Source organism: Arachis ipaensis, chromosome B10, assembly GCF_059453495.1.
Source record: "Arachis ipaensis isolate K30076 ecotype BB chromosome B10, ASM5945349v1, whole genome shotgun sequence".
Lineage (NCBI taxonomy): Eukaryota > Viridiplantae > Streptophyta > Magnoliopsida > Fabales > Fabaceae > Arachis > Arachis ipaensis.
The window spans coordinates 98863521-98874724 of NC_142435.1; positions in this window are offsets into that span (position 1 = coordinate 98863521).

An 11204-nucleotide genomic window follows, 5' to 3' on the forward strand; every position below is an offset into this window, starting at 1 on the left:
GTTCTTTTAGGAGGCCCAACAACAACAACTCCCAAGGGAAAAGGTTTGAGAAGCAGCCTCAGAATGATCAAGCTTGTACTAGGTGTGGAAGTCACCATCCGGGAGTACCATGCAAGGCCGGATGGGGTTTGTGCTACAATTGTGGAAAGGCGGGGCATAAAGCCGCAAGTTGTCCAGAGAAGCAAAAGCAAGGTGCTGGGAAAGCACAACAGACTGGTCGGGTGTTCACCACCTCAGCTGTGGGTGCAGAAGGATCTGAGACACTCATTCGAGGTAACTGTGAAATGGCTGGTCAAACTTTAAATGCTTTATTTGATTCGGGAGCATCGCATTCATTTATTGCATTTGAGAAAGCCCATGAATTATGATTGAAGATCGTAACCTTAGGTTATGACTTAAAAGTGTATAATGCTACCCATGAAGCCATGGTAACTAGGCTAGGATGCCCGAAAGTTTTGTTTAGGTTCAAGCAGCGTGATTTTGTCCATAATTTAATCTGCTTACTGATGATCGGTCTTGATCTTATCTTGGGATTGGACTGGTTATCCAAAAACCATGTCCTGCTTGATTGTTCTACCAAGTCGGTGTACTTTATGCCGGAGGATACAGAAGGGCCGGTTGTGGTGAATAATTATTACTTGAATTCGATGATGGTGAACTGTTCTGGAATCGAATGTCAGGGTATCCTGTTGTTAACCGCGGGTGTTTCGGGTGATGATCAAAGGTTGGATCAGATTTCGGTAGTATGTGAGTTTCTGGAAGTGTTTCCCGATGATATTGAGGAATTTCCACCTAACCGAGAGGTCGAGTTTGCTATTGAATTGGTGCCTGGGGCGGGACCAATCTCAAGTGCTCCTTATAGGATGTCACCGTTAGAGATGGCCGAGCTAAAGTCTCAGTTAGAGGAATTGTTGGGTAAGAACTTTATTCGACCAAGTGTATCCCCGTGGGGTGCTCCAGTGTTACTGGTGAAGAAGAAAGATGGAAGTATGCGGCTCTGTGTGGATTACAGGCAGCTGAACAAGGTCACCATAAAGAATAAGTACCCATTGCCGAGGATTGATGATCTCATGGATCAGTTACAAGGAGCTGGGGTTTTCTCCAAGATCGATTTGCAATCCGGTTATCACCAGATAAGGGTGAAGGGTGAGGATATCCCTAAGACCACTTTCAGGACTCGTTATGGTCATTACGAGTACACCGTAATGTCTTTTGGGTTGACGAACGCTCCTGCAGTATTCATGGATTACATGAATAGAGTATTCCGTCCGTTTCTGGATAAATTCGTTGTTGTCTTCATTGACGACATACTGATTTACTCCAAGACTGAAGAAGAGCATGCAGAACACTTGAGGACCGTGTTGCAGATTTTAAAGGAGAAGAAACTCTATGTGAAACTGTCTAAGTGTGAGTTTTGGAAGGATGAGGTGAAGTTTTTGGGTCACGTGGTGAGTAAGAAGGGAATAGCCGTAGATCCAACTAAGGTAGAAGCTGTGATGGATTGGAAGCAACCAACCACAGTAACTGAGATAAGGAGTTTTCTGGGTTTAGCTGGCTATTACCGAAGGTTCATCAAAGGCTTTTCGCAATTAGCTTTGCCGTTGACAAAGTTAACTCGCAAAGACACTCCATTTGTTTGGACTCCTGAGTGCGAGGAGAGCTTTCAGACATTGAAGAAAAAGTTGACCACTGCACCTGTGTTAGTGTTACCTGAGCCGAACGAACCCTTTGAGGTGTACTGTGATGCCTCACTAAAGGGTCTAGGATGCGTGCTGATGCAGCATCATAATGTGGTGGCATATGCCTCATGACAGTTGAGACCTCATGAAGTTAGTTACCCTACGCACGATCTGGAACTCGCTGCGGTCGTGTTTGCCTTGAAGGTGTGGAGGCATTATCTCTATGGGGTTAAGTTCCAAGTCTTCTCCGATCACAAGAGCTTGAAATACCTCTTTGATCAGAAAGAGCTTAATATGAGGCAAAGGAGGTGGATGGAATTGTTGAAAAACTATGACTTTGAGTTAAATTACCATCCTGGAAAGGCGAATATAGTGGCGGATGCGTTAAGTCGGAAGTCGTTATATGCGTCTTGGATGATGCTTCAAGAGGAGAAGTTGCTCAAGGGATTCGAGAGTCTAAAAATTGGTGTTCGAGAAGTATCTGGAACCTTGTGTTTGAGCCGATTAGAAATCTCAAGTGACTTTAAGTCCGAACTCCTAAAGGCTCATGAAAACGATGAAGCGTTATGGAAGGTGTTACCGGCTATCGAGCAAGGAAAACAGTGGAGAGTGTCGAAAGAAAAGGATGGGTTATGGAGATTCAAGGGTAGGATCATTGTGCCGGATGTTGGCACTTTGAGGCAAGATATCTTAAAGGAGGCACACAAAAGCGGATTCTCCATTCACCCGGGAAGTACTAAGATGTACCATGATTTAAAGGCGATGTTTTGGTGGCCGGGTATGAAGAATGATGTGGCGGAATATGTTTCAAAGTGCTTAACTTGTCAAAAGGTAAAGATTGAACATCAAAGACCTTCCGGGATGTTGTAACCTTTAGAGGTTCCGCAATGGAAGTGGGAAAGTATTGCAATGGACTTTGTGTCGGGATTGCCAAGGACTAGGACTGGTTTTGATGCTATCTGGGTGATTATGGACCGACTGACGAAGTCAGCTCACTTTTTGCCCATTCGAATGACTTACACCCTTGAGGATCTAGCTCGGTTATACATAAAGGAGATTGTAAGACTCCATGGTGTACCTGCTACTATAATCTCTGATAGAGATCCTCGTTTCACTTCGAGGTTATGGGGTGCATTTCAGAAAGCTTTTGGAACCCGATTAAGCTTGAGTACAGCTTACCATTCTCAAACAGATGGTCAATCCGAGAGGACGATCCAAACACTAGAGGATATGTTGAGAGCTTGTGTTTTGGACCAACCGGCGAGTTGGGATCGGTATATGCCGTTAGTGGAGTTTGCATACAATAATAGTTACCATGCGAGCATCGAAATGGCTCCGTATGAGGCATTGTATGGGAGGAAATGTCAATCTCCGCTATGTTGGTATGAAGCTGGAGAGAAAGGCTTGTTGGGGCCGGAGATGATAGCTGAGACCACTGAACAAGTCAAGAAAATCCGAGATAGGATGCTTACGGCGCAGAGTCGTCAGAAGAGTTACGCCGATCAGAGGCGGAAGCCCTTGGAATTTGAGGCAGGAGATCATGTTTTCCTTAAGGTTACTCCGACCACAGGAGTAGGTAGAGCGATTAAAGCAAAGAAGTTGAATCCTCGATACATTGGTCCATTTCAGATCCTGGAGAGGATTGGGCCGGTGGCGTATCGGGTGGCTCTACCACCTCATCTTTCGAACCTGCACGACGTATTTCACGTGTCGCAGCTTCGGAAGTACACTCCTGATGCTAGCCATGTGTTAGAACCTGAATCGGTTCAGTTAAGAGAAGATTTGACTCTTCCAGTGGCTCCAGTCAGAATTGATGATACTAGTATCAAACGGTTGCGTGGAAAAGAGGTTTCATTAGTCAAAGTGGCATGGAGTCGAGGCGGTGTTGAGGAACACACTTGGGAACTTGAGTTGGAGATGTGAACGGATTATCCGCACTTATTCTCAGGTAATTGAATTTGAATTTGAATTTTGTGGGCAAAATTCCCAATTAGGTGGGTAGAATGTAAGACCCGGTCAATTAATGGCTAACTAACCCATAAAATGAGAATTTATTCTAGAAAGCCAAAAAAATGTTATTTTTATGGCTAAATGTGATAGAGGAGATTGAGACGAGAATTTCGGTACCAATTTTATAGAAATCGGACCAAGATTGGACCGAACGGACCAAACCGGACCAACCGGACCCAAAGTAGGCCCTTGGCCCAACATAACTAAACCAAAACCCTAGTTTTCAGCACTCTCTCTCCTCACAATACACTCAAACACGCTGAAATGGTGGAGAGGAAGGGAAGAACACTCTCTCAAGTTCTATCTCTCACTTGATCTTCAAACCACCATAACTTTTGATCTAGAGCTCCGATTGCCGCTCCGTTTGCGGCCACGCGTTCACCGCGGAAAGCTCTACAAAACCCATACAATCAATCTTGAGGTAAGCCACGTTTTACTGTTCGAAATTCCAGCCCTTGATTTCGAGTTTCATGAGCAAAAATGTTGAAATTTTGGGTTCTTTGATGTTATAGGACCCAACTCTCTTGAAGGAGAAGGTTAATCTTGTCTCCTTGGACCTTGGATGTGGTAAGATTCTCAACCCTAGTGTAATTTGTTGTTCTATGAGGTTTGGGTATTGAGATGTTGTGTATGGGTATGATGATTGTGGCTTAGGTTGTGTATATGTGAATATTGGAGCTTGATTGGTGATTTTGGAAAGCTTGGAAGAGGGTTTTGTGTGATAAAATCTGTTCTTGGAGGTGTTGATACCTTGAGAGCTTGTGGATAAGTGGTTTGGAAGTGCTCCGGTTGAGCTTGAGAAATCGGCTAAGGTATGGTTTCGGTTTCCCGTATCTAATATGTAATGTGGTAGGAAATACTTAGGCTAGAGGCCCTAAGATAGGCATTGAATTGTTGGTGTTGTTGAATGGTTGAGATATATGATGTGTTCATATATGTGATTATGAATATTGATGCCTTGATTGTGTGATATATGAGAAATGCATGTTGTGATATATGCTTGATGGATGATTGAGGTTGAATTGATGGGTGGTATCATGTTGATGGTGAGTATGATGTTGATCATGTATAATGATGGTTGATTTGGAAATTGATATTATTGGAAATTGGGATGAGAAGGATGTATGACATGAGATTGTGTTTGTCCTTTAGCCATTGATTGAGAAGTGTTAAAATGGTTGGAGGTAGTTTTGGAAATTTTGGTAAAATGTCAATGTGTGAGTTGAGGATGGCTTGTTGTTGATTTTGGTACATTTTGAATGATTTCAAAGACAAGGGTTGAAATTGGCATGTTTTGATTGATCTTGAAAAGAGTTGAAAGTGGCTTGTTTTGAAAATGGCACTTTGTGGTTTTGAATGAAAATATAGTTTTTGGGCATACTTTGACGGGACATAACTTGGACTACGGATCTTTGATTTGTGCCAAATCTATTTAGAAATGAAATTGGATCCGGGATGTCCATGCCGTTCAAAGAACGGGTGAAAAATGATTTAAAATGAGAGAGTTATGACCGTCGGAAGATTGGGGGTTGAATCTGTGAATTCTGCAGCTTTTAACTTAGAAAATTTTTAGCAGAATGACCCCTCGCGCGTAGGCGCACTTGGCGCGTACGCGCCGTTTTTCGAGAAAGCATCATCCACGCGTGCGCGTCGATGCGCTGCATCGAATGCCCAGCCATTTTCCAGAGAGTTGTGCCAGAGTTGTGCCAGTTTTGTGCCTGGGGCACAATGTATTCACGCGTATGCGTGGCTGACGCGTGCGCGTCGTTTGGCTAATTTTCAACCCACGCGTTCGCGCGTATGACGCTTGCGCGTCGATGAGTTTTAAGGCCATCCACGCGTGCGCGTGGAGTGCGCGTATGCGTGGCCCTGTTTTCATCCCAAAGTTGATTTTTGAGTTTTAAAAGCCAAATTTCATACTTCTAAGCCTCCGATCTCACCACTTATGTCTTAAATCATTATGATATGCCTAGCATGAGAAAAAGGGCTAGTGAATGTGGCAACTTGCGAGTGAAGCAAGGGGAAAATTGAATGATCATTGATGATCAAAGATGATTATGTGAGATGCGGATAATGGTGGTGGAAGTGCTTGTTATGCCATGGGCCGAAGGGCCGTAATTGTTAATGAATTGGCTGGTTATGGATTTAACCGTGAGCCGGATGGCTAGAATATTGCCGTGTTACGGCGGAGCCATGATTACGGCTAAGTATAAATGTATATATGCTGTTGAATGAATTGTGAATGTTTGCACTTCCACCATCGGAGATGAGGGTTTCCCTGGGTAGTAGCAGTGGCTAGCCACCACGTTCTCCAGGTTGAGACTCGAAGCTCTTTTGACCCTATGTCGTAAGTGTGGCCGGGCACTGTGAAAGGCCCGGATGAGCTCGCCCCCGTAAATATTCACCAGTGATGGTGATGGATAAATATTCACCAGTGAGGGTGATGGATATGGATCATGATTATGATCAAGTTTATGATGAGTATAACTCGAGTTGGGGATGCACGACAGAGGGACAGTCCAATGGTTAGCTACCAGGACTTGTCGGGTTGGCTCTATAACCGACAGATGATATCATCAGCCACTAGGGACAGGCATGCATCATAAGCATACTACATGAATTGTTTGAGATTGCCTATTTGACTGCATATTACTTGCTATTTGTCTAAATGCCTTAATTGCTCTTATTTGTATATCTCATGTCTGATATAACTGTGTTTGCTATATTATACTCCTGCTGGTGGTTGGGAGGTCTGAAGGAATTGGAAAAGGAAGTATTAGTTAGACTGAAGAATCTTTAGTCAGTTGCCACTTACGGTTTAGCTTGTTTATAAGCTTTGATATTATTTGGAGGAAGTTCTAGGATTGCCTTCGGCTTTCCTCTATTATTATGTATTATATATGTGGAAGTTGTTACCGTGCTGGGGACCTCTGGTTCTCACCCATGCGGATTTTGTGGTTTTCAGATGCAGGGCGTGAGGTTTCTCGCTGAGGCATGCTGGAGACTTCCGGATTAGCGAAGATCTTTGTTCTCGGGGCTCTGTTTTGGTTTATATATCTTGTTTAGATACTTTTATCTCCATTAAATAATACAAACTGTGATGACTCCTTCTAAAGGAGATTTTTGGAGATTAGATTTCTATATTTGTGTCCCTTTGGGTTTCCTTTGGGGTTTTCCTTATTCTATCATATGTATATATTGCTATGCTCGGACCGGTTATCTTCGCAGCCGGATTTTGAGTCTTGATATTCCTGTTTTTGACACCCCTTTATATATATGATCTCGCGTTCGCTTATCCTTTACTCGTTACGTTGTCGATCGGAGTGTTGCGCTTTCGAGTTACGGTTTTTGTTTACCCCTTTTTCTACAAAGGCTCCTAGTTATAATCAATTATTCATACTACTATACATACTAAATTTTTTTTTAGAGGTCGTAATACCTTGCCATCTCTGAATTATGACTTAAGCATAAGACTCTATATGGTAGGGTGTTACACAAGTCATTGACACGTGGCACTTGACATGTAAACAAGTTATTTATAATCAAAATAGTCCTTGAAAGTTCAGACGTAAGTCATATTCATCCTTAAAATTTTAAAAATTAATCAAATTAGTCCTTATATAATTTTTTTTATTTTTTCTTGATAATATTAAATTTAAAATATTTTTTGATACTACAAATTTTAATAGAAATGTAATTGACAATAAAAAAATTAGTAATTGTATCTTTTCTTCTTAAAAATTTGTTCAATAAAATTATCTCTCTCCTCTAATTCTTGTCAAAATCTCTCTTATTCTTTTCTATTCTAAAATCTTTTTCTTACATTATTACATTTTGCTGGAATATATATATATATATATATATATATACTCAAAATTGAAATGTAGGTATTTGTTAACCTAAACAAAGTTATATACTCAAAATCAAAATTTATGTATGTTAATCTAAATGAAAGTAATAACGTAATGAAAAAAAAGATGTATAAATTTTTATTAAATTTGTTTAGGTTAACATACATAAATTTTTATTTTGAGCATATAACTTTATTTAGGGTAATAAATACATACATTTCAATTTTGAGTATATATATATATATATATATATATATATATATATATATATATATATATATATATATATATATATATATATATATATATTCCAGCAAAATGTAATAATGTAAGAAAAAAGTTTTAGAATAGAAAAGAATAAGAGAGATTTTGACAAGAATTAGAGGAGAGAGATAATTTTATTGAACAAATTTTTAAGAAGAAAAGATACAATTACTAATTTTTTTATTATCAATTACATTTCTATTAAAATTAGTACTATCAACAAATATTTTAAATTTAATATTATCAAGAAAAAATAAAAAAAATTATATAAGGACTAATTTGATTAATTTTTAAAATTTTAGGGATGAATATGACTTACGTCTGAACTTTCAAGGACTATTTTGATTATAAATAACTTTTTTACATGTCAAGTGCCACGTGGCATGCCACGTGTCACTGACCTGACACGTGGCATGCCACGTGTCACCAATCTGACATGTCAACCAATCATCTTGTGACACGTGGCATTAGCCCTCCACGTCATCATCCAACTGACAGAAGGACTAACGTTACCAATTTTAAATTTTTCGGGGACAAATTTTATTATCTTTTTCTTACGGGGACTCGTTTGAAGATTGGGCTATCTTTCGGGGACCAATTTGACTATTTACTCATATGAATTTATATGTTTATTAAAACATGTATGTAATTTTTTTTGTTATGTATTTTTCTTTCTTTCTTTTCTTTTTTGTTTGGGTTTCACTTCTTTATTAAAAACAAAAGAAAGAAAAAAAAGGAAGGAAGAAAGGAAGAATGAAAGAAAGAAACGAAGGGGTATTATAAGATGAAGACACAAGATAAGAAGGGGAAGAAGAAACCATGAAAAGAAAATGCAGAAGGAGCAGAAGAAAATAAATGCCGAAAAAGTAGAAGATACAAAAGAAACAATGACTAAATTAAATTAAGGAAGAAAAGAGCGTGGGTGATCTCGAGTAATAGAACACATGATATAAAAACTGATTATATGATAAAATTTGAGTAAATAGTCAAAATCGTCCTTAAAAGATATCTCGATCTCTATTTTCGTCTTCGGAAGATAAAATTAATCAAATTCATTCTCGAAAGATAACCAACCTGGTCGCGTTAGTCCTTTCATCATCTCCTGCGCTGAGGTGGCTAACGCTCGCTAACATGTCCTGTTAACTGCCAGTGTGGCACTCGCTTAGTGTACCCTCTTATTGCTGATAAGATAAGTTTATTAGATCAAATCAAATCAGTCCCTAAGTCCATGAACCCTAAACCCTAATCCCAAATCCAAAGGAAAGAACAAGGGAAACTTTCTCCTTGAGAACGGCAATGACTTGGTCAGATTCTGGAGGCTTCTGATTTGTGATCTAAACAACATCAGAACCAACCCCCTCAGCAAAAAAGCCAACTCCATCAGTAAAAAAGGACTACATAAATAACAATACAGACAAAACAAATAACATTCTTTTTTTTCCTGAATTCAATTGGCGAAAGGGAAAAAATGAAAGAGACAAAGAACGTACCTAAAAGGGAGAGCTCATGGAAAACCATGAGAACGAGCTTGGACTTCATGAAATCAGGGGGATAGGGAGCGTTTCTGAGTTGGAGAGAGGAGCGAATCTGATTGTCTTGGTCTACGAAGTGGTTGTTGTCGACAGTGATAGTGGTGGTGCAGGGAACGGAGCTGTTGGGTCTGATGAAGAGAACCATGGCAGTGGAGAGAGACAAGAATGTCGCTAACATCAGCGGCCATCTCTTCTTCGGCATTCCCATCCATGCCTGCATATGCTTCGCCATTGCTTCGCTTCTTACTTCCCAAATTTATGAATCTCTTATCTACTAATTTCACATTGTCATTGTGATTCTGGTTTCTAGGGTTCCTGCTGTTACTGGATCTTTGGGTTTCAAGGTCTTATTGCTAACTTAGCCATTAACTGCCTTCGTTTCGCAGATTAAACATACTAATTAATCCACAATTCTTAAATTCTACCACAAATACTAATAAATCTACCATCAATGCGCAGGCGATGGCAGGGTTGAAGGCGTAACGCGGGCGGCAGCAGGCACAACCTGGGAACATGGAATCTACTATGGAGGTGAGGTTCGATTCTTTTGGATTTGGGATTAAGGTTTATGGACTTAGGGACTGATTTGAATTGATCTAATAGAGTTATCTTATCAGCAACAAGAGCGTACACTAAGCGAGTGACACACTGGCAGTTAACAGGCCATGTCAACAAGTGTTAGTGACCTCAGCGTAGGAGAAGACAGAAGGACTAACGCAACCAGGTTGGTTATCTTTTGGGGATGAATTTGATTAATTTTATCTTTCGGGGACGAAAATGAAAATCGAGGTATCTTTCAGTGACAATTTTGACTATTAATTCGATAAAATTTGGTTTAACTTGGTTGTAATAAATATTTAGTCACTTATTATTTTTGTATTTTTTAATCGAATAATGAATTGTTAAAATAATAAAAAATAACGGTTTCATTTGATTTTTGGTAATTTTGACGTTGTGTCAAATTAAATTTGTATAAAGATCTCAGTTTGAGGAATAAATATGACTCTTTTAAAAAAGAATGAGTTCGATCCGAAAATTACTTAGTGTTTGTGTCAAAATAAATTGCGTTAAAATAGTGATGGCAAATTATAGTAAAAAAAAGGAAGTACGTAAAATAAATGAAGTTTTAAATAAATGAAAGAGTAAAACTAAAATTGAAAAAAAATAAAATAACAATAAAATATTAAAAATAAAGAAATGAATTAAAACGAAAAAAAACAAAGGAAAATAAAATAAAATTGGATTCCTGACACTTATATGCACTTGCATTCCATAATCTTCCGTTGTGTTGTTGGGACTGAAAACTTTTATAAAGATTGGTATGATGGTAAAATATTTTTGATTGAAGTTCCGTAACTCTGTCAAACTTTTCTCTATTTATAGACGGTAGAAGTGGACTGTAGAATGCTTATCTTTTCTCCATGATTTAGCTTCTTCTTTTTTTTCAAGCCACTACCATATCTTGATCATGAAGAACTTTGATTCTCAAATTTAACATCTCACGTCTTCTCTTACCTTAGTCTCTAAATTTCACGTTCGCTCTTCGCTTGCTTCCCAAAATTTGCACCCATATTCTCAACTCAGCTTGAACGTCGAGTAACAAATCTTGATATTCAAGAAAAGTCAATAACTGCTTTTCAACTTCGACACCATCTTTCTTCGACTTCCTTGTCTATACTTCTATAATCGACACAATCGATAGTCAAAATGCCTTGTCGAAAAAATTTATTTTTAATACCAACAGTAGTATAATAATCATTTTTTATAAATTATCAAATTTTAAATAAAAAAATTAGTTACCGGTATATTTTTGTATCATGATTCATATTTTCATTATAAATATAAAATTGTTTTATATTTTTATAGAC